This window comes from Aethalodelphis obliquidens, unplaced genomic scaffold (assembly GCF_003676395.1).
Source record: "Aethalodelphis obliquidens isolate GAN/ISIS:26980383/991018 unplaced genomic scaffold, ASM367639v1 scaffold16, whole genome shotgun sequence".
Classification (NCBI taxonomy): Eukaryota; Metazoa; Chordata; class Mammalia; order Artiodactyla; family Delphinidae; genus Aethalodelphis; species Aethalodelphis obliquidens.
The window spans coordinates 17,251,746-17,275,440 of record NW_020837960.1 but is presented as its reverse complement, the minus strand read 5'-3'; positions in this window follow the sequence as shown (position 1 = coordinate 17,275,440).

Here is a 23,695-nt window from a genome sequence, read left to right as displayed (position 1 = left end):
CACATGGGCCAGACTAACTGCAAAAATGACTGGGAAATACAGGGGAACGAGCATGTAGTGAGCATTAACTATATTCCTGCAGATAAACCCAGCTCCTTCCCTCACTCTACTCACTTTCTCCCCTCCAGAAGTGGTAGGGGAGCAAGTAGATAAACTATTTAAGCAAAGGGTCTGCTTTGAGGTATGTTACATGGACAGAGGGAAAAAAGACATGGAAATCAGGTTATAGTGATGAGGGAGATGGATCAGTATTTATAGAAGGAATTTCAGAGAAGAGTTCTCAATGACAGTATTCCTGTACCCAAATATCCACAACCAAAAAGCTCTGAAATGTTTCTGTGTTCCAAATGTGTAACCAAGGGGGGAAACCAGAGAGACCCCATTTGCCATAGCTTCCAGTGACTCACTGGGGGATTTTGTCCTTCCCATCTCCACAATTCTGGGCTCTGCAGAGTTGGAGGCATTGGCCCTTGAAGAGTACATTCTTGCCAGAAGACAGAGCAAGAGTCCCATTGAACTATAAGTTATGACTGTTGACAGGGCACTCTGGCATCCTAGAGCCCAGGAATCACAGAGGAAAAGAGTAGTCACCATATTGTCTTATTATGTCTCCATGGGATCTGCAGTTAATCCTCTTTTTCATTCCTGATATTTGTGATTTGTGTTCGCTCATTTTTTCTTAGTCAGTCTAGCTATGGGTCTATTAATTTTCTCTATCTTTTCAAAAGTCAACTTTACACCTGTCTTTATATTTAAAGTGCACTTCTTGTAACCAACATAGTTTCATTGATTTCTGTTATCTTAATTGGTTCCATCTTTTTACTGAATTGGGGTTTTAATTTGCTCTTTCTAGATTTCTAAGGTTAGTACCTTAGATCATTAATTTATAATTTTCTTGTTTTCTAATACAAGCCCTTAAAGATATAAAATTTCCCCTAATTACTGTTAGAATAGCTGCCTTAAAATCCATGTCTGATAATTCTAATACCTGAGCCATCTCAGGGTTGATCTATACTGATTATATTTTCTCTTAAGAAGAGGTCAAGAACCCCATTCTTGTTCTTGTGTATGTCAGTAACTCTGGATGGTATCCTGGATATTGTGGAGGATTTCTTGTGAGGACTCTGAACTATATTATACTTCTCCCAAAGAGTATGATATTTTTGTTTTGGCAAAATTGCAAAAAAATAAATTAAAAAGGACTCTTTCTTGAGCAACAGCTTTTATCTCAGTTTAGTGCATTTACCCTTTACAGAGCTGCTTGTAGTCTGCCACATACATTCATGGGATCAGCCAAGAATTTGGGAAGTTTATACACAGAATTTAGGGCTCGCCTCTCGGGCTCTCTCCTTTTAGAGATTTCCCCCTCACTTTTCAATGGCTGTAGCTGCTCTCAACTCGTTCCTCTAGTTCTTCAGGCCAGAAAGACTATGGACATTGCCTACAGCCAACTCTTAAGCTAAAATACTATAAATAAGGGAAGGAATTCCTTGCCTTGTCCTTTCAAGTGCCAACCACCCTCCATAATCTCCTTGCATTTATTCACTTCCCAGTGCCTTCAAAGGTAGTTCTTTGTATTTTTCATCTGAAGTCAGTTTGGTAGCAACTTAGCCATCCCAGGAGTGAAAATCAGTATGCATTTTTAAAAATAAAAATTAGGCATAAGATATTTAAGTGTGTGAATTAATTTGTGTTCATTTTTTTCACAAGAAGACTTAGAGGAGTAAAAGAACACAAGACAGATTGGAAGTGAAGAGTGAACGTTTCTAAAAAGAGAAAATACAGAAGGGGAGGTAGAGCCACTAAAGACAACATAATTTTGCATTACCGTCGATTAAGCCAAATCTGACCAGAGTGATAAAGATTATTGGTTAACATGTTTGGAAGGCCATGAGGCTGTGCTCCATACCTTCTGCTTGCCCAGATCCACTTTCCACTCTTCTCCTCTGCTCTCTGCCTTGGGACCAACCTGTACGATGCATCAAGAGTTCCCTTCCTTTCTGGCTTCCATTTGGATTCAGCCAGTGGTGAGTACCTGCAGGAGATCAAAGCAAGGGAAAAAAGTGAGGTCAGGAAATTTTTTTCCCAAGATCTCTCCCTGGTAGTTTTCTGTGGCTTGACTGCATCCTTCCACCAAAGGCCACAGTTCCTGTCAGACGGTTTTCTCCAAAAACTCTAGATTCTGGTAAACACTCCTTCTGCTTGCCCCTTCAGACTTAGGGTTGGTAAATGGCTCCCTGCTGGGGTACTGCAACATCCCTCAGTGCTTTTCCTAAATCCAGCACACACCTTTGTAAAAAGTCCCTTTATTAAACTCTTCCCAGTATGAGTGCACCATCTGTTTCCTGCCAGGATCCTGAAGGATAGAGCACTCCCAGACAAAAAAAAAAAAAGACTTTAACAGGTCTTAGAAAGAGAGGATGTTAAGTACCAGCCCACATGCGGTCAAACAGTAGAGGAGACCTTCAATACCTCTAAAAACAGTAACCCATAAATTTCACTCACATGCATTGTCTAATTTAATGTTAGCAACACTCTGATTTAATAGGTATTGATATCATTTCCATTAAAGGTGAGAATACTCAGACTCTATGGAAATGGGTTTACTAGGATTCCCAGATCTTCTTTAGACTACGGATCCTATCATCTTCCCCCTACACCCTGACCCTTGCCATTCAGATAACACACACCACCAATGCTAAAAATCAGAGTTCTCTAACTTTGAGGGCAGGCAGGACATTTTTAAAGTCCTTGAAGCCCAGGGAAGGGAGTGGTCACTCACACTTTGTCTATTAAAGCCCAAATGTTGGAGGAATGGCACATGACAATTTCAGCCAGTTTGGAGATCTGAGTTCATTAGTCAGAGACCCCCTCTCGCATTTATTTTAAAGAAACTTTATTTAAAAGAAATCATGATTCAACATGGGAGTTGCAATGTATACAGCACCCTTAAATATTTCTTAAACATTGTCCCATGGCTTCCCAGGAGTTCCCACACTTCAGATTGTGAAATTCATGATATAGAATAAAAGCAGAATAGATGAAGATCTTGGGCTCTGGGGACAAGTAGATCTGAGTTCCTGGTACAATACTTGCTAGTAGCTGTGTCCTAGGCAAGCAGCATAAGTTTTTTGATCCTCAGTTTCCTCATCTGTAAAATGTAGATAATAATAATACCTACATCATAATGTTAAATTAATTAAATAAGCTAATGCATTGTAGTGTTTAATATAGGGCCTGGCTAACTGTAATCATTTAATAAAACATGGCTAATAATACCCAGATTCAAATCAACAGTAAAATTTATTTTGCCTTAAGATGGCACGTAAATATTAAAGGAAAAAAAAAAAAAACTTTTAGACACATACTAAAGCTCCCTAATTAGAAACTTAAAAAGAAATAGAAATCTAAGCCTTAAGTGTATCCAACACTGCTCCCACTTCCATTTCAATTTTTAAAAAAAGAGGGAAACTCCAGAAGTTGCTGGCCTTCTAAATAAGCCTGTCATTTCCTAAAGTAAATGCTATGTACCACTGGGTATAAAATGTAACAGAAAGCTGTCTGCTCAATTTATTTTATAGTTCCTTACTTATTGCTTTCCATTTCCTATTTTAAAGCTGTAAAGTTCCCTTAAGCTGCAGCTAAAATTATTATTGTCATTGAATTACCTTATTTCTTAGTATAGTGTCTGGATTGGAGGACACTCCCTCCTACAGCAAGCTGCAAACGGGCACTCTGCTAAAATGGGGCTGTGCAGTTTGCTCTTGTGTGTAGTTACGACCTTGCCATTTGATGTAGGGAAGTTCTTTCTGCAGATGAAATTGTTCTAATGAGCGATTCTGGATCCAGATTTTGACTGTGCAAGGCATGCTATAAATATCTGGGGATTGATTAACTCACCAGAAATGGGAATATTTTAATAGCATTTGGTCATCTTCCACAGGAAGACCAGAAGTTCCCCCCTTATAAAAAGGCTTTTTAACCTTTTAAATATTTTATCCCAAAATTCCATTAAGTGTTTGGGGGAGCCTTCAATCTGCCTTCTTCCTTTTGCTAAGGGCATGAGCAGGGCCAGTATCACTAAGCCTGCCCTCCAAGATCTGTCCATGGAAAGCTTCAGAAAAACCTACTCCTCAGGTATTGTCTGTCAAGTGTCAAGGCACAAGCAAGGCCTTCTGGGGGACATCATTCTGAAGAGTTGGGTTCAAAGCCAGAGACCTGTCTGTTCCAGAGTTAGAACCCAGTTAATGTCTCTTATATACTCCCTTTGAAATGATCACAAAATTAATGTTATAATTAAATATGTGGTTGTGTTTTTGTTTGGTTGGTTTTCTGAGTTGATTTTTTCTTTCTTCTTTTTTTTTTTTGCCTTCTTCATAATCAATCTCTGTCTTGAAAAATCAAGAAGTAGATTACAGTAGTTGGTGCTTTTGTTTATTGGGATATCGTGTGTATGTGGCTTGAACCCTGAAGTTCATCCATCTAAACTCCCACTTCCCCTGGCTTGGGTGCCCCAGACAAGCACAGATTTCTGATTTATTCAATGGCCTTTCAGATGGATAGCAAGATCCCACAACTCAAGATTATGTACACTTGTGACTATTTGTGTCAATCATAAACAGGTATCATCTAAACCACAATGGCTTTTGGCATCCCTGAACTTGGATCAAATAAGTTTAGATGTCTCTAGGGAAGAAAGTATTGGATTTTAACTTAAAATGTTATAAGAACTCAGTGACTCTGAAGACAGATATTTAACCTTTCCTTGTAGTACAACTGGCTAATTAGATAGACAGGACTCCTCATATTACTGATATAAAAGTTACGAAATTGTCTGACAAACTGTCTTCAGCAAAAACCAAATTTCAGTTTTCAGTAACCCAAAATAGCACATCACTGTGACTACTATTACCTAGGTATTTCAACCTCTGGTTAGGGTATCATTAAAAACTGGAAGCAATTGAGCTCAGAGGTGCTGCTTCAGGCTCTATGAACCACCAGTCTTACTGCCAGGAAGTCTGGATATCATGCAAAGTGGCTGGAAAGCAGGCTGCCTATTGCATGGTGGTGAGTCAATGGCATCATCAGGCCTTCTGCCCTACCCACCACAATCTACATATCTGCAGATGGAATAAACACGGTGCCAGCTTCCATTGCTGACGTGGTTCCAAATGTCTCCATCATCAGACACGCCCCTGGCCCTGGCTGCTGGAAGGTGGTCAGGAGAGGCCAGGTGGGGCTGCTTCCATCCTGAGGAGGGCTCCTCCAGCTCTCTAAATAGAGGAGGCTCTTTCAGCTTCAGCTCTAATTCACCTGGAAAGCCACCCCTGGAGATAGTAAAAATCAAAACTTCACAGCAATGATAAGAGCACTGAGAAGCAGCAGACTTCCTGAGTCTTGAAAGGAAAAGTCATTGGAAGATATTTTTCTCACTGCCATCTGTGCTTTCTTAGGCCCAACTATATTCAAAGCTAGTCTCTCGCCATCTTAGGGACTCAGGCCTTCTGGTGAACAGAGGGCAGGCAGCTGCAGAAAATGTGTGGCTGTGAGAAAAGGATACAAAACCCTCAGGAAGGTGTGTAATATTTTTGTTGAATCAAATCACGATTTCGTAAGGGGAAAAAAGGACGCACATAAAAGTCCATTTAATGTTTGGCAAAAAAGGAGAAAAAAAAAGAGCTTTCTGTGTTTAGTGCAAACTCACTTCAAGGGAGCTATAGATCGAATTACCAGCCTGTGACATGTGGAGATTGGCTGAGCAGGCTAACAGTAACTCAAACACCAATGCTTCTGGACTGTTGCTGAGCCCATAAACTACACAGAAAATGATCCTGTTTGCTGAATTATTTTCAGTTGCAACAGCTGCCATAACAACTCAGAGAATTTTAATATGCATATACAGGCCTAGTAAGTAACCACTTCAAATACTCTGTGATGGGGGTCCTATCTTTCCTTTCAATCCTTTTAGCTGGGCGTAATAGAGCTGATTTGAGGGATCCAGACGAATGAGGGAGCATGTTCAAGGGGATTGCACAAAGAGTAGAATTAGTACTGGAATTCCAAGTGGAAGATTCACAGGAGGGAAAAAATGTATTTTTTAATAATAAACATATACTCATGCATTACTTTTATAATCTAAAAATATACAAACAGCTCATGCAGCTCAGTATCAGAAAAACAAACAACCCAATCAAAAAATGGGCAGATCTAAATAGACATTTCTCCAAAGAAGACATACATATGGCCAAAAAGCATATGAAAAGATGCTCAACATAGCTAATTATTGGAGAAACACATCAAAACTACAATGAGGTATCACCTCACACTGGTCAGAATGGCCATCATCAAAAAGCCTATTAAATGCTGGAATGGGTGTGGAGTAAAGGGAACCCTCCTACACTGTTGGTGGGAATGTAAATTGGTACAGCCATTATGGAGAACAGTATGGAGGTTCCTTAAAAAACTAAAAATAGAACTACCATATGACCCAGCAATCCCACTCCTGGGCATATATCCAAAGAAAACCGTAATTCAAAAAGATACAAGCACCCCAATGTTCACTGTAGCACTATTTACAGTAGCCAAGACATGGAAGCAACCTAAATGTCCATCAATGGATGAATGGATAAAGAAAATGTGGTACATATATACAGTGGAATATTACTCATCCATAAAAAAAGAATGAAAAAATGCCATTTGCAGCAACATGGATGGACCTAGAGATTATCCTTCTAAGTGAAGTAGGTCAGCAGAGAAAGACAAATATCAAATGATATCACTTATATGTGGAATCTAAAAAAATGATACAAATGAACTTTATTTACAAAAGAGAAACAGACTCACGGACTTCGAAAACAAACTTATGGTTACCAAAGGGGAAAGGTGGGGGGAGGGATAAATTAGGAGTTTGGCATTAACATATACATACTACTATATATAAAATAGATAATCAACAAGGGCCTTTTGCTTAGTTTGTATTTTCTTTTATCACAAAAAGTTTCAAATCTACAGAAAATTTGAGGAATAGTAAAGTCAACAGCTATACATCTTTTGTTTAGATTCAATAATCATTGACATTTTGCCATATTTCCTTTATCCATCTCTCTCATGCATGGCCTAAGGGTAAGGATTCTCCTACAAAACTCTCATACCACTATTACACCTAGCAAAATAAACAATCATTCTAGTCCATATTCAAATTTTCTCAATAGCCCTAAGAATGTCTTTGCTAGCTGGGCTGGATTTTTTTGTTGTTGTTACTGTTCTAGAACCAGCATCTAACCAAGGTTCACAAGTTATATTTTGTTAATTCTCTTTGGTCTCTCTTATTTAGCCTGTGACAGTCTCACCCCCATCTTTCCCCCCACCCCCATAATGTTGGCTCTTTCCTGGATTTGTCTGAATATGACCTCCTGCTACTGTTTAACTTCTTCTCAGTCTCCTGTATGGAAGGAAGAATTTTTTTTTAATGGGCTAAAATACACAAATAATATTAAACCTAAGGCAGCAAAAAAGAAAATAATTATCAAAGGTAGTTCAGCAAATAAAATACAAAAATAAGAGGAAAATGGAAAATAATGGACAATAGACCTTAAAATAGAAAGAATTTTAGCAATAAAAGTTTAAGAATGATAAACTTGAAAGGAACTAAAACTTGGGGTGAAAAGTGAATAAAAATCAGAATTAAAATCTATCTTCATCAAAAGAAAATGTCTGAGTGCATGTACATTTATAAAAGGGGGATAACAACAGGCCTCCAGAGGTTACATACATAAGCACCTAGAACAGTGCTTAGTACACAGTGATTGCTATGTAACCATTTTCTGTCATTGTCACCCTCATCATCACCACATGAAACAGATACTGGAAAGCAAAAGTTAAAGCAGAAAATGTGAAATGTGAGAAAAAAAGAGAAGATAATACTATACAATGATTTAAAAGAAAAATCATTAAAAGAAAAAGACAAAAGAACTTAAATCACTATAACAAAATAGTCTCAATGCAAAAATACACAGTAAAAAAAGTTTTCATTACATAAAAAGTTAGATATCATATCATCTCTGCCTAGATATCACTAGGATCATCTGGGCAGAGAACCTGGGATGATACTGAATGAAGATGTCCCCAAGGTAGGAGCACAAAGCTGGAGGCTCTTAAGCAAACCCCCATCTCGTCCAGTCAAAGGTCCTCGATTCAAGGCCAAGTTCCCAGGCTCTCTAATGATGTGCCCTAAGCTAGAAAGCAGGCTAGATGTTGGGACATCTTCATTCTATTTGCTCATCTGCAAGGCAGTGTCAGAAAAAACTATTTCTGAGGTATTTTTAATTCCAGAAGTCTCTAAGTGTTCGGAGGTTCAGGTTTTCATATCCATTCTTTTTTTTTACTCATTCCTCTAATTAAATTTCCTACTATTCTTTTCGTTGTGTCTCAGCCAGTCAGACTTGGCTTACAAGATGGAACCACAGAGCTAACATTTTAGGAATTTGTCCACCCTTTTTAAGTTCCTGAACTGCTTTCCTCTGCTCTTCCTCACCTGCATATGTTTATAACACCAAACAATAAGAAAAGACCTCTGCAATCCCCATTTCCAAATAGAGGCTAATGAAATACAACCCTCTATTTCAATAAAACACCTCAGTTGAACCCCACACAATTCACACCTTTGTCACCCAGGAGAGGGAGAGAGGCAAGGGCCCTAGAAAAGCTCACCAGGATTTGGTGACAGGTGAGTGTCACTTGTGTAGATACACCACTACTGACATATGAAAGCAGCTGTTCTGGAGCAAAGGATGCATAGTCCTTGTGAACATTTTGGCAATGACAGAGGTTGGGTCAGTCATGAAGTCTCCGACATCAGCACAAACCCTGCACCATCCACACAGTCGAGGCCAATGCCACACTCAGGCTGAGTTCTAGCCCCAGGAAGAGAAGACATATAACAACCATATTCATGAATATCCAGAGGCCACCTACCATACCCATACAGGCATTCTCTTGGAAGAAACAGAAACTGGTCTAAGGCATTCAACTTTCTGAGGCTTTTCCCAGTTATATCCATGCATAGCAATCTCTACATACAAGTTTTGAAATTGCTTCCAAATATAAAAGTGTGGCAGCCATTCCTTTCTCTCCTATACTTAATCATCTTTCTCCAGCAACAGCCACACACCCCACCACACAAACACACACACACCCCTCAATCTCGCAACACCCCCACGGCTCTTCCCAGGAGTGTGGCCTTCGTCTCTCTTCTTCTCCATTGCTAACCTGTCAAGAAAGAGTAGTCACAGAGCACAAACTTTGGGAGCCAATCCATAAACTTGCAAGGCTGGCCACATGTTTAAAAGCAACAACAATGATCTTAGATAAATTTGTCCTGGCTTCAAGTTTCCCCAAATGCTTTTGTCCAGATATAATTGTCACCTGATCACAAAACTTTCTGGAGGAAAAAAGTATTGTTGTTTTAAGGAAAACAGCTGTGCAGCCATTGCTGGCAACAAGAGAACCATGCACTGAAATAAAAGAGGCTTCAGGGGCCCTGCTGCAACAGCAGAGGATGCCATTTCCTTCCTACTGTCCATCTTGGATATAGAACTTTTTTCCCAATTTCTAGCACAGAGTCAAGATGGTGGACTAGGAGGACGTGGAATTCGCATCTCTGCAAAACTAGGGCACCTACCAGACACTGGTGGGGGACTACAGACACCTAAGGGGATGGGAGGAACCCCCAGTGACTGGGGCCGTTCTGCTTGAGGGATCTTGGTTCCAAGGCTGGGGGTCAAGCCTGAGCTCCTGTGGTGGGAGTGCCGAGTCCAAACTGCTGGAGTAACAGAGAACCTCAGACCCCAGGGAATGTTAATCGGAGTGAGGCTTCCTGGAGATCCTCATCTTGACACCAAGACCCGGCTCTACCCAACTACCTGCAAACTCCAGTGCTAGATACCTCAGGCCAAACAACCAGTAAGACAAAAATACACCCCACCTATCAAAAAAAAAAAAAATGTAACAACAAAAAAATATGTTACAGATGAAGGAGCAAGGTTAAAACCTACAAGACCAAATAAATGAGGACGATATAGGCAAGCTACCTGAAAAAGAATTCAGAGTAATGATAGTAAAGATGATCCAAAATCTCAGAAACAGAATGGAGAAAATACAAGAAATATTTAACAAGGACCTAGAAGAACTAAAGAGCAAACAGCAGAGTAACTGAAATTAAAAATACTCTGGAAGGAATCAATAGCAGAATAACTGAGGCAGAAGAACGGATAAGTGACCTGGAAGATAAAATAGTGGAAATAACTACCTCAGAGCAGAATAAGAAAAAAGAATGAAAACAGACCTCTGGGACACCATTAAACACACCAACATTTGAATTATAGGGGTCCCAGAGGAGGAAGAGAAAGAGAAAGGGTCTGAGAAAGAATTTGAAGCCATTATAGTAAAAAGCTTCCCTAACATGGGAAAGGAAATAGCCACTCAAGTCCAGGAAGCACAGAGAGTCCCATACAGGATGAACGCTAGGAGAAACAAACAAAGACACATATTAATCAAACTAACACAAATTAAGTTCAAAGAAAAAAATATTAAAAGCAGCAAGGGAAAAGCAAAAAATAAAATATAAGGGAATCCCCATAAGGTTATCAACTGATTTCTCAGCAGAAACTCTACAGGTCAGAAGGGAGTGGCAGGATATATTTAAAGTGATGAAAGGGAAAAACCTACAACCAAGATTACTCTACCCAGCAAGGATCTCGTTCAGATTCGACGGAGAAATTAAAACCTTTACAGACAAGCAAAAGCTATGAGAATTCAGCACCACCAAACCAGCTTTACAACAAATACTAAAGGAACTTCTCTAACCAGGAAACACAAGAGAAGAAGACCTACAAAAGCAAACCCAAACAATTAAGAAAATGGTAATAGGAACATACATATCAATAATCACCTTGAATGTAAATGGATTAAATGCTCCAACCAAAAGACACAGACTGGCTGAATGCCTACAAAAACAAGACCCTTATATATGCTGTCTACAACACACACTTCAGACCTAGGGACACAGACAGACAGAAAGTGAGGGGTTGGAAAAAGATATTCCATGCAAATGGAAATCACAAGAAAGCTGGAGTAGCAATACTCATATGATAAAACAGACTTTAAAATAAAGACTGTTACAAGAGATAAGGAAGGACACTACATAATGATCAGGGGATCAATCCAAGAACAAAAAATAACAATTATAAATATTTATGCACCCAACATAGGAGCTTCTCTATATATAAGGCAAATGTTAACAGCCATAAAAGAAGAAATCGACAGTAACACAATAATAGTGGGGGATATTAACACCTCACTTACATCAATGGACAGATCATCCAGACAGAAAATCAATAACGAAACACAAGCTTTAAATGACACAATAGACCAGATAGACTTAAGTGATATTTTTAGGACATTCCACCCAAAAGCGGAAGAATACACTTTCTTCTCAAGTGCACACGAAACATTCTCCGAAATATATCGTATCTTGGATCACAGATCAAGCCTTGGAAATTTTAAGAAAATTGAAATTGTATCAAGCAACTTTTCCGACCACAACGCTATGAGATTAGAAATCAATTACAGGAAAAAAACTCTAAAAAACACAAATACATGGAGGCTAAACAGTGCACTGCTAAATAGCCAAGAGATCCCTGAAGAAATCAAAGAAGAAATTTAAAAATATCTAGAAACAAATGACAATGAAAACACAACGATCCAAAACCTATGGGATGTAGCAAAAGCAGTTCTAAGAGGGAAGTCCAGAGCAATTCAAGCTCACCTCAGAAACAAGAAAAATCTCACATAAAAATCTAACCTTACAACTAAAGCAACTAGAAAAAGAAGAACAAAGAAAACCCAAAGTGAGTAGATGGAAAGAAATCATAAAGATCAGAGCAGAAATAAATGAAATAGAAATGCAGAAAACATAGCAAAGATCAATACAACTAAAAATTGCTTCTTTGAGAAGATGAACAAAATTTATAAACCTTTAGCCAGACTCACCAAGAAAAAAAGGGAGATGACTCAAATCAGTAAAATTAGAAATGAAAAAGGAGAGATTACTACTGACACCACAAAAATACAAAGGACCATAAGAGACTACTACAAGCAACCACGTGGCAATAAAATGGACAACCTTGAAGAAACGGACAAATAATGGAAACATACAACTTTCCAAGATTGAACCAGGAAGAACTGGAAAATATAATCATACCAATCACAGGTAATAAAATTGAAACTGTAATTAAAAATCTTCCAACAAACAAACGTCCAGGACCAGATGGCTTCACAGGTGAATTCTATCAAACATTTAGAGAAGAGTTAACACCTATCCTTCTCAAACTCTTCCAAAAAATTGCAGAGGGAGGAATATTTCCAAACTCACTCTACGAGGCCACATCACCCTGATACCAAACCAGACAAAGATACCACAAAAAAGAAAATTACAGACCAATATCACTGATGAACACAGATGCAAAAATCCTCAGCAAAATACTAGCAAACCAAATCCAATAGCATATTAAAAAGATCATAAACCATGGTCAAGTAGGATTTAACCCAGGGATGCAAGGATTCTGCAATATATGCAAAACAATCAATGTGATATACCATATTAACAAACTGAAGAATAAAGACCATACGATCACCTCAATACATACAGAAAAAGCCTTTGACAAAAATCAACACCCATTTGTAATACAAACTCTCCAGAAAGTGGGCACAGAGGGAATCTACCTCAACATAATAAAAGCCATATATGACAAACCCACAGCAAACATCATTCTCAATGGTGAAAAACTGAAAGCATTTCCTCTAAGATCAGGAACAAGACAAGGATCCACTCTTGCCACTATTATTCAACATAGTATTGGAAGTCCTAGCCACGGCAATGAGAGAAAAAAAGAAATAAAAGGAATACAAACTGGAAAAGAAAAAGTGAAACTGTCACTGTTTGCCCTTGACATAACACTATACTAGAAAATCCTAAAGATGCCACCAGAAAACTACTAGAACTAATCAATGAATTTGGTAAGGTTGCAGGATACAAAATTAATGCAAAGAAATCTCTTGCATTCCTATATACTAACAATGAAAGATCAGAAAAGGAAATTAAGGAAACAATCCCATTTAACATCACAACAGGGCTTCCCTGGTGGCGCAGTGGTTGAGAGTCTGCCTGCCAATGCAGGGGACATGGGTTCGTGCCCTGGTCTGGGAAGATTCCACATGCCACGGAGCGGCTAGGCCCATGAGCCATGGCCACTAAGCCTGCGTGTCTGGAGCCTTTGCTCCGCAATGGGAGAGGCCACAATAGTGAGAGTCCTGCGTACTGCAAGAAAAACCCCAAAAAACATCACAACAAAAAGATTAAAACACCTAGGAATAAACCTACCTAAGGAGGCAAAAGACCCATACTCAGAGAACTGGAAAACACTGATGAAAGAAATCAAACATGACATAAACAGATGGAGAGATATACCATGCTCCTGGTTTGGAAGAATGAACATCATGAAAATTATTATACCACCCAAAGAAATCTACAGGTTCATTGCAATCCCTATCAAATTATCAATGGCATTTTTCACAGAACTAGAACAAGAAATTTTAGAATTTATATAGAAACACAAAAGATCCCAAATAGCCAAAGCAATCTTGAGAAAGAAAAAACGGAGCTGGAGGAATCAGGCTCCCTGACTTCAGACTATACTACAAAGCTACAATAATCATGACAGTATGGTACTGGCACAAAAACAGAAATATAGATCAATGGAACAGGATAGAAAGCCCAGAGATAAACCCATGCACATTTGGTCACCTTATCTTTGACAAAGGAGGCAAGAATATACAATGGAGAAAAGACAGAATCTTCAATAAGTGGTGCTGGGAAAACCGGACAGCTACATGTAAGAGAATGAAACTAGAACACTCACTAACACCATAAACATAAATAAACTCAAAATGGATTAAAAACCTAAATGTAAGGCCAGACAGTATAAAACCCTTAGAGGAAAACATAGGCAGAACACTCTTTGACATAAATTACAGCAAGATCCTTTTTGACCCACCTCCTAGAGAAATGGGAATAAAACCAAAAATAAACAAATGGCTCCTAATTAAACTTAAAATCTTTTGCACAGCAAAGGAAACCATAAACAAGACGAAAAGACAACCCTCAGAATGGGAGAAAATATTTGCAAATGAAGCAACTGAGAAAGGATTAATCTCCAAAATATACAACAGCTCATGCATCTCGATATCAAAAAAACAAACAACCCAATCCAAAAATGGGCAGAAGACCTAAATAGACATTTCTCCAAAGAAGACATACAGATGGCCAAGAGGCACATGAAAAGCTGCTCAACATCACTAATTGTTAGAGAAATGCAAATCAAAACTACAACGAGGTATCACCTCACACCGGTCAGAATGGCCATTGTCAAAAAATCTACAAACAATAAATGCTGGAGAGGGTGTGGAGAAAAAGGAAGCTCCTGCACTGTTGGTGGGAATGTAAATTGATACAGCCACTATGGAGAACAGTATGGAGGTTCCTTAAAAAACTAAAAATAGAACTACCATATGACCCAGCACTACTGGGTCATATGCACTAGTGGGCATATACCCTGAGAAAACCATAATTCAAAAAGAGTCATGTACCACAATGTTCACTGCAGCACTATTTACAATAGCTAAGACATGAAAGCAGTCTAAATGTCCATTGACAGATGAATGGATAAAGAACATGTGGCACATATATACAATGGAATATTGCTCAGCCATAAAAAGAAATGAAACTGAGTTATTTGTAGTGAGATGAATGGACCTAGTCTGTCATACAGAGTGAAGTAAGTCAGAAAGAGAAAAAAAATACCATATGCTAACGTACATATTTGGAAACTAAAAAAGCGGTACTGATGAACCTAGTGGCAGAGCAGGAATAAAGATGCAGACGTAAAGAAAGACTTGAGGACACGGGTGGGGAGAGGAAGCTGGGATGAATTGAGAGAGTAGCACTGACATATATACACTACCAAATGTAAAATGGATGGCTAGTGGGTAGCTGCTGCATAGAACAGGGAGATCAACTCAATGCTTTGTGACAACCTAGAGGGATAGGATGGGGAGGGTGGGAGGGAGGCTCAAGAGGGAGGGGATATGGGGATATATGTATACATATGGCTGATTCACTTTGTTGTACAGCAGAAACTGACACAACACCATGAAGCCATTATACTCCAATAAAGGTGTGAAAAAAATGTAAAAAAATAAAGATAAAAAAATAAAAGAGGCTTCACAAAAGTTCCCCAGTGGAGAAGCCCAAGGTGGAGAAGAACAGGTCAGCTTTGCAAGTTTGAAAATCTCCACAGTCCTCTGACAGTCAGGAGATCTGGTCAGAGCTCTTGAATGGCCCCACCTCTCTATGTCAGAACACAGCAGCTCTGTTGTACTTTCCTGATTCTCTATTTCTTCTACCAGGTATAGAAAAGCTCTGTGAGCTCTTCCAGCTCCAAAGCAATCAATTCTAAAGAGAAGCTGATCTCTGTGATCTTGTTTGTTCATTTACTAAACTACACTACAAAGTACAGTTTGCCATCCAGACCGGTTTTCTTGAACTTAAAGTTTAAGCAATCATGGACTTCTCTGGTGGTGCAGTGGTTAAGAATCCGTCTGCCGGGCTTCCCTGGTGGCGCAGTGGCTGACAGTCCGCCTGCCGATGCAGGGGACACGGGTTCGTGCCCCGGTCCAGGAAGATCCCACATGACGCGGAGCAGCTGGGCCCATGAGCCATGGCCGCTGAGCCTGCGCGTCCGGAGCGTGTGTTCCGCAACGGGAGAGGCCACAACAGTGAGAGGTCCGCGCACCACAAAAAGAATCCGCCTGCCAATGCAGGGGACAGCAGTTCGAGCCCTGATCCAGGAAGATCCCACATGCCACAGAGCAACTAAGCCTGCGAGCCACAACTACTGAGCCCATGCACCACAACTACTGAAGCCTGCATGCCTAGAGCCTGTGCTCTGCAACAAGAAAAGCCACTGAATGAGAAGCCCACATACCGCAACGAAGAGTAGCCCCTGCTTGCCACAACTAGAGAAAGCCCACACGCAGCATCGAAGACCCAATGCAGCCATAAATAAATAAATTTATAAAATAAATAAATCTTACAGAAAAAAATAAAAAATATTAACCCACTTGTTAACCTTTTAGTTTATTTGTTTACTCAACTTTTCTCCTGTATCTTGGATGTTCCTTCTGGGACCATTTCCCTTCTTCCTCAGTGTACATCCTTTGAAAGTCCCTTTAGTAAGGGACTTTTGGTAGTGAAGTCTTTCAACTTTTGTTTGTTTAAAATCATCTTTATTTTATCTTCTTTTTTGAAGATAGTTTAACTGGGTATAGAAATCTATGGCTGATGGTTACTTTCATTCAGTATTTGCCTTCTTAAAGAGTGGCATGAATCAAGAATAGACGGTTCTTTTGTTGAGGAAAATACCTTCATTGGTTGAAGCGCTTTTAGGACAAGAAAGGCCTTTCAGGGCTCAATCTGGTTGTACTGGGGCAAATCCAAAAGAGATGGATTGTTCTGCATAGTAAAGAGAGAACTTTACATTTCTAAGGGCAGCCTGACAAAAACAGCATATACATCCAGAAATGAGGTAAAAGGGAGACATTAAGAAGTTTAGAGAAAGAGAGAACCTTGAAAAACATAATTAATAGGGGGTGTGGTCCCAGTTACTGAGATTTAAGATTGACCAGTAAGTTTCTAGAAACGTCTCATTAATGTAATTGTGTACTGAGGAATTAACCTTACCCAAAGAGAGATCTGGCTTTTGCCCCTTGGCTACTAGGAGGTGATCTGTAGGCCCCTGGAATGTTTTACGTGACAGGAGTGTCTTTGTGGGGTTCTTTAACGCCATTCAGGGGGATCTAGTCACTGAATGGTCTAACTATGTGATTTATAATGGAGGCTTTGGGAAATGTATAAATTCCCAGGTCCAGAGAAACTGGAGACTAAAGGTATTAGCTTGAACCTCTGAGAGGGTCTGCAGACTAAAAGTTAGTCACACATGCAGATGTAGAGAATGGACTTGAGGACACAGGGAAGGGTAAGGGTAAGCTGGGACGAAGTGAGAGAGTGGCATGGACATAGATACACTACCAAATGTAAAACAGATAGCTAGTGGGAAGCAGCCACATAGCACAGGGAGATCAGCTCAGTGCTTTGTGACCACATAGAGGGGTGGGATAGGGAGGGTGGGAGGGAGACACAAGAGGGAGCAGATATGGGGATATATGTATATGTATAGCTGATTGACTTTGTTATACAGAAGAAACTAACACACCGTTGTAAAGCAATTATACTCCAATAAAGATGTTAAAATTAAATAAAAATAAAATGTTAGTCACACAAGCAGTGTGTGAATGAGCACCAATAAAAAGTCTGGACACTGAAGGCTCGAGTGGGATTCCCTGGTGGGCAATACTTTGCATACTGTCACACACTGTGGTCAGGAGGAGGTAACAGCATCATGACTCAACAGGGAAAGGACAGTTGGAAGCTTGACTTTGGGACTCCTCCTGGACTCTGCCCTATACATCTCTTCCCTTGGGTGATGTTAACCTGTATCCCTCTCCTTTCAATGGGTTCTGTTTTAACTGAGCAAGACTCTATGGGGCCTTCCCAGGGCAGAACCCTCCCCCCATATCCTCTGCTTTAGCTCCTCTTTGAAGTACCTAGATATCTGAGTTGTTTTACAAATGCAAAAACCCGCACCAAGTGGAAGACTTTAACTACTTGATGACAATAAGCATGTAGCCCCCAGGCTTAGTGGGGTCTAAGGACTGATGTTAATCCCTGTGATACCACCCTATTACCTCAACATCAACCAATCAGAGAATTGTACACAAGCTGATTACATTCCTGCGACCGTCCTCCCTCACTTGGCTTTTAAAAATGCTTTGCTGAAACCCTTTGGGGGTTCGGGGGTTTTTGAGCACAAGCCACCCGTTCTCCTTGTCTGGTGCCTTAAAATAAAGCTGCACTTTCCTTCACCACAACCTGGTGTCAGTAGATTGGCTTTACTGTGCATGGGTGAGTGGACCCAAGTTTGGTTTGGTAACACTGTGACTCCTTCTGGAGCCCCCTGAAATTATAGTTGGTGTCAGAAATGAGGACAGTCGTGTGGGGACTGTTCCCCCAGACCTTGCAAGTTTGACAAACTCCACTGCAATTACCCTGCAATACCCCTCAAACCCTCAGAAAAATCTACTTCATGCAACAGTCTTATACTAGTAGTATTTTGGGGGAATAAAGAAAAAGAGGTGATATGCAGTATGGAAGAAGGCCATGCAAAAATAAGAATGCTCCTCAGGAAGTAGGAGAGACCCTGAAGGCCACAAATAGGCGTGTCAGTCCCTGTTCCCCTAAACACTTAAGAAGAAAAGTTACAGAATAAAAATCAGCACTGATGCTTTTATTCCCCGGTTATTTTCTCATGTAGCATTTATCACAACCTTCTTTGATTGTTGGCTGGGGCCACAGGTGGTCGGCGCTAGGTAGAATATCAGGAATGCAACTGGAGTTGTCATTGTCTTTAAACACATTTCAGAAACGAGCGATTATATGAACCATAAGCAACCATGTAATACCAAGCTGCAAGCTATGGGCATTTTCTGGGTTTATGCTCTTAATTTTCTTGCCACTAATGGGCTCCTTGAACCTTGTGGGTCTTTCATTTCCTAGTGGAAAGCAAATCTTGTAAGGCTTGAGTTTAATTTGCTGCTACTGCTGCCTCCTTCAGGCTGGATGGGGTGCAAAAAAAAACTTGGGTTCACTTTTCTCCTCTACTGCTCAATAGGCAATTCGATCGAGGGAGATCCAGTGGCAGAAAAAGAAAGAGAAGATTGGGATAGTGTTCTGAGACGAAGTGGCTAGAGCCAGCGCTGCAAGTTTAGGACAAGCAATATCGATGCAGAAGCAGTGAAAAGCTCCCAGAGAGAAGCCACAGAAAAGAGAGCTTGACTGTCTGAGACTGCTGGATTTGATATGTAAATCAGCACAGATTTTCTGGAGGGTAATTTGCCCCTAAGAATTAAAATCCTTAAAACTGTGCTTACACTTTGATCCAGTAACTCCACTTTTAAGACTTTATCAGAGAGATAATCACATACATGTGCAAACATTTAGCTACGAAGTTATTGATCACAGAAGTGTTTATAGTAGTGAAAAAATAAACACCCAAAATGTCCAACATTGGTGATTAATTGTACACACAATAGAATATGGTTTAACCATTAAATATGTTGTGATAAAAAGGAAAAGATATTTACAACAGTTAAGTGAAAAAAAACACAAAATCGCATAAACAGAGTGCTCCCACTTCTGTAATTAGAAAGAGAAAGAGTGCTACACTGATATACATTAAAATTTAACAGTGATTATCCAGGTTGGGGGGAATTGTAGGTAATTTTTATTGTCTGCTTTGGACTTTATTGCGCTTTTAATTTTTCTATGCATCAATTTTGCTGCAAGAAAAAAAAAAAAGTATTTTTAATAGGAAAAAAGTAGCCTTTGGAATACACCAGAAGTGCTCATCCGACTTTTTTTAAGTTGGAAGGTGAAGAGTTCTCAGTTTACTTCAAATTATGATGGAATTTCTTATGAGAATGTATTGGATAATGAGAAAGTTTATAACCATAAGTCACTGGAAAAAAGTACAAGACTATCTTGAGGAACCCAGGAAAGGGCACGTCCCAGTCTGGCAAAAGCAATGTGAAGGTCCCAAGTTGCTCCAGGGATGAGGTTACCTCCTTGCCCCTCCAGGGCAGGTAGTCAAAATTTACCTCCTCACTGGTGATTCACATGCCCTGTCTCTGTTTCCACAGCTCTTGACACAGCCCATCAACCATCTCACCCTCCACTCTGCATATCTTTCCTGCCTCTTTCTCAAAACTTCTACCTATACATGTCTATGATTTACTCAGGGACCCTCAAGAACCCTATTATTCTCTCATGGCAGCCTCTTTATATGTTTAATAAGTGGCTGGCCTTTTTCATGCTTCTCAGTTCTGGCCAGTCCCAGACACCTGGGATCAGGTGTCCACTTCTACTCCAAACAGCCATGAGGACGTGAAAGGTCAAATTATGGCTGCTTATGATCAGTGGCTTATTAACTGCTCAGTTAAATCTGTGGGTATCAAGGCATCACAACTGACCTACCAGTATAGGCCAGGGGCAATATTTCAGACACTGTACTGCCTGCAACAGTGGTGTCCCACAAGATATTAAGTTTGTTGGCAAAAGGAAAATTTTCATGTGCAAACAGCCTTAGGAGTTCCTACAAACTCAGTCTCCTCTTGGAGATTCATAACGTAAACTAGTATATTAAAAGTTATGATGGGGGAATTCCCTGGGGGTCCAGTGGTTAGGACTCCATGATTCTACTGCAGGGGCCCCAGGTTTGATCCCTGGTCAGAGAGCTAAGAGCCTGCAAGTCGTGGGGCACGGCCAAATAAAACTTTCAAAAAATAATAAAGCTATGACGGTTTCTACAGTAATAACACCTGCTTGATTTTGTTCAAAGAAAAGTCTCCCAAAGTTATGAGCACAGAATCCTTTCTCTTTTTCCCAAAATACCTACTAATACCAGTTAACCATGGTTTAATTCTTAAACCCAGTTTAAGAATTACTGCTACAGAGCAAACAATCTTCCAGAAGGAAAGAACAATTAACAATGATATTTATTCCATTTTTCTATGCCTTTATATTCATAATAAATTATTTGGTTAATTAAGATCTTCTATCTTCATCAGAGGAATTACCATGAAAATATTTGACGAGACTCCTACTATAAAAGTCAGGAGTATTTATATATTAGTGAAATAAAAGCAGTTTTCAATTACTAAGGTCCTCTTAAGGATATAGAAATTCTTAATCAAAGAAATAAATAATCAGCCTTGGAAGTGAACTTGTAAACAGAGTGTAGTTTGTTGGCTTTTCTGCTCCTGTGGATGGTCCATAACATTATTTAAGATTGAAAATGAATTGAAAATCTGAGTGGCCGAGGTCTACAGTCAGAAAGGAATGCAGAGAAATGGAGTTATGAACAGCAGGTCATTTAGGTACAATTTTGAGGTGGTTGGCAGCTGGCTGCTCTGTGTTTGTGTTGTGTTGTGTTTTTTTTTCATGCCAGTTCACCATGACTTTGGCCTGGACTCTGTGCTGATGCGACTCAAATCTCTCTAACTCAGCCCAGACTACCAACTCTGGAAATGCTGGTCATCAGAATCACTGTGGTTAGAACACTTAGGGCTTGCTGAGAAAGAAAGGCATGGAAATCTAAGACAAGTAAAACGCCTGCTGCCTGTTTTACTGTTTTTGTTTTGGTCTTGGTTTTTGTCTTCTTTAAGCACGCCTTCTACCCCTATACAAGTAGATGATGCTTAAAGAGCCTGTTTAGTAACCCAACCAAAGATGACTACTCACATCACATTTTATATGCAAGGATTTTAGGAAGGGGGCATGACGGAGGGAGGGGGTGAAGGAAAGGTATGTAAAGGAAGGAAAGAAAAGAAATGGAATAGTAATAGAGCCAAATAGATATCAATCCAAAGAATTCCAATGGTGACAATAATATAATTAAAGTATCTGATTATTTTTTACCTATAAAAACAAAACTTTCATATGGCTCAACCTACTAATAACAACAATAGCCATTGTTGTTTCATGCTTACTGTATCCCAGCACTGTACACAGTTTACACACAGTTTATCCATTATACCATTTTTTTAATTCTATCTCATTTGTAATTCATAAATCCAAAAGTTCGGAAAAAAAGTTTTTTCGTTAAGTCTAGAGCAAATTTACTTGGCAGCAAAAGCTGACGTGACCCAACGTGAGGCAGCTTATAGTCTTTATTTAACCCATTTGATGCACATTTCACCACAGAAATACTAGTGTATTTCATTAGGGGATAGTGTCCCAAACCCCTCTCAGGATTCCAGACAATAAATGACATGTTTACTTTATTTTTACTTTTCTAAAATACTGAACACTTTGAATTCTGAAACTTTATCTGGCTCCAAGGATTTCAAATTGTTTCTCCCTGTTTTACAGATAAGGAAACTGAGGTCTATTTGTCGTCACTGATTTTATTTTGGGTCTTTAAGACTTTACTTTTTTGTTTACTTTTTTCTCCATACTATTTCAGTTCATATATGCACTGATGAGATTCTAGCAAGTTCTCCTACAGAAAAGTTTTTAAAGACATCTTTTTTTCTCCAAAATGGAAAATGCTGACATTCTCAGAAATTTTCTTTGAACCCAACTGAACTTGTTTTTCATTCCCCCACCCTTCATTTTCAGATTACTCAGTGCATTTAATGCTACCCTTCCTCAATTCCACCCAAAGCTCACATGGAGATGTTAAGGGCATTGGTTAAGGACCCGTCGAGGAGTCTGCATGGGCCTGAGACGCTGCTGAGCACTGTGACATGTGTGGTTAGAGTGTCTACGTGAAGGTTACCCATGCTGGGCTCCAGTGTTTCAATCACAACCCCAGAATGAGTGCCTGGTCACTCTGTGGTCTAAACTCTGAGAAAGGCGAGTATTTTATCCTACACTGTATTTTATAAACAATGATTTGATACATTGAAGAAACCATAAATATTATTTATCTTACCATAGGCCTCAGAATGTCCAAACACCACAGTTAATTAGGGCTCAATAATAGATCCAATAAGCCGAAGCCTGTTTTTCTAGTTGATCATAACAAGCAAAGCAATGGCCATCACTTTCTAATTTGTAAGCATTGTGTTTGATGGCTCTGAGTGGGAAGAAGGCAGCATCACTTGTCTTATAGGAGAGCTTGCCACCATGTAAAGTCAGCACTAAGCTACATCTGTTGCCATTTATGATGCTTTTTCCATTTGTTGAAGCACATTATTTGTTATAACCATAAGAGTATATTCAAATACAGATGCAGCTTTTGGTAGAAAATAGAAAGTCATCTTTTTCTTCTAACCAGCCAAAAAAAAAAAAGGATTGGTTAAAAGAAAGGAAGCTGACGAGAATTTCTTGTTCAATTGTTCTTTGCCCAGCAGCTGGCTCTTATGAAGACCTTAGCTCATACGCTACAGATGAAAAAGTAGATGTTTTGAAGCATTGGTAATACACACTAGTACATTTCACCATTTCAGAGTAGCCCAGTTGAAACCTTTTACTCAAGGCCCCCTAAACCTCAGCATCATTGATTTTGGGGGGTAGATAATTCTTTGTTATGGGGGTTGTCCTTGTGCATTGTAAGATGTTAGCAGCGTCCCTGGCTCCTACCCACTAAATGCCAGTAGCATCTCTCACGACAACCAAAAATGTCTCCAGACCCTGGGGAGGCAAAATCACCCCCAGCTGAGAACCCTGACACTCTTCCACTCTTTGCATGTGACACATCTTAATATTTCCATGGAGATGAGTCTCTAACATTCATAAACTTGTTCTTAAATAAACATATACAGATGTGTACACACATATTTTTTAAATAAATAGACCATTTGTTTAAAACCATGTTATGTTATTCACACTATTCTAGTCTTGCATTTTTTACTTAATTACATAGCTGGGAGATCATTACATATCATTGCAAAAAGGGCCACT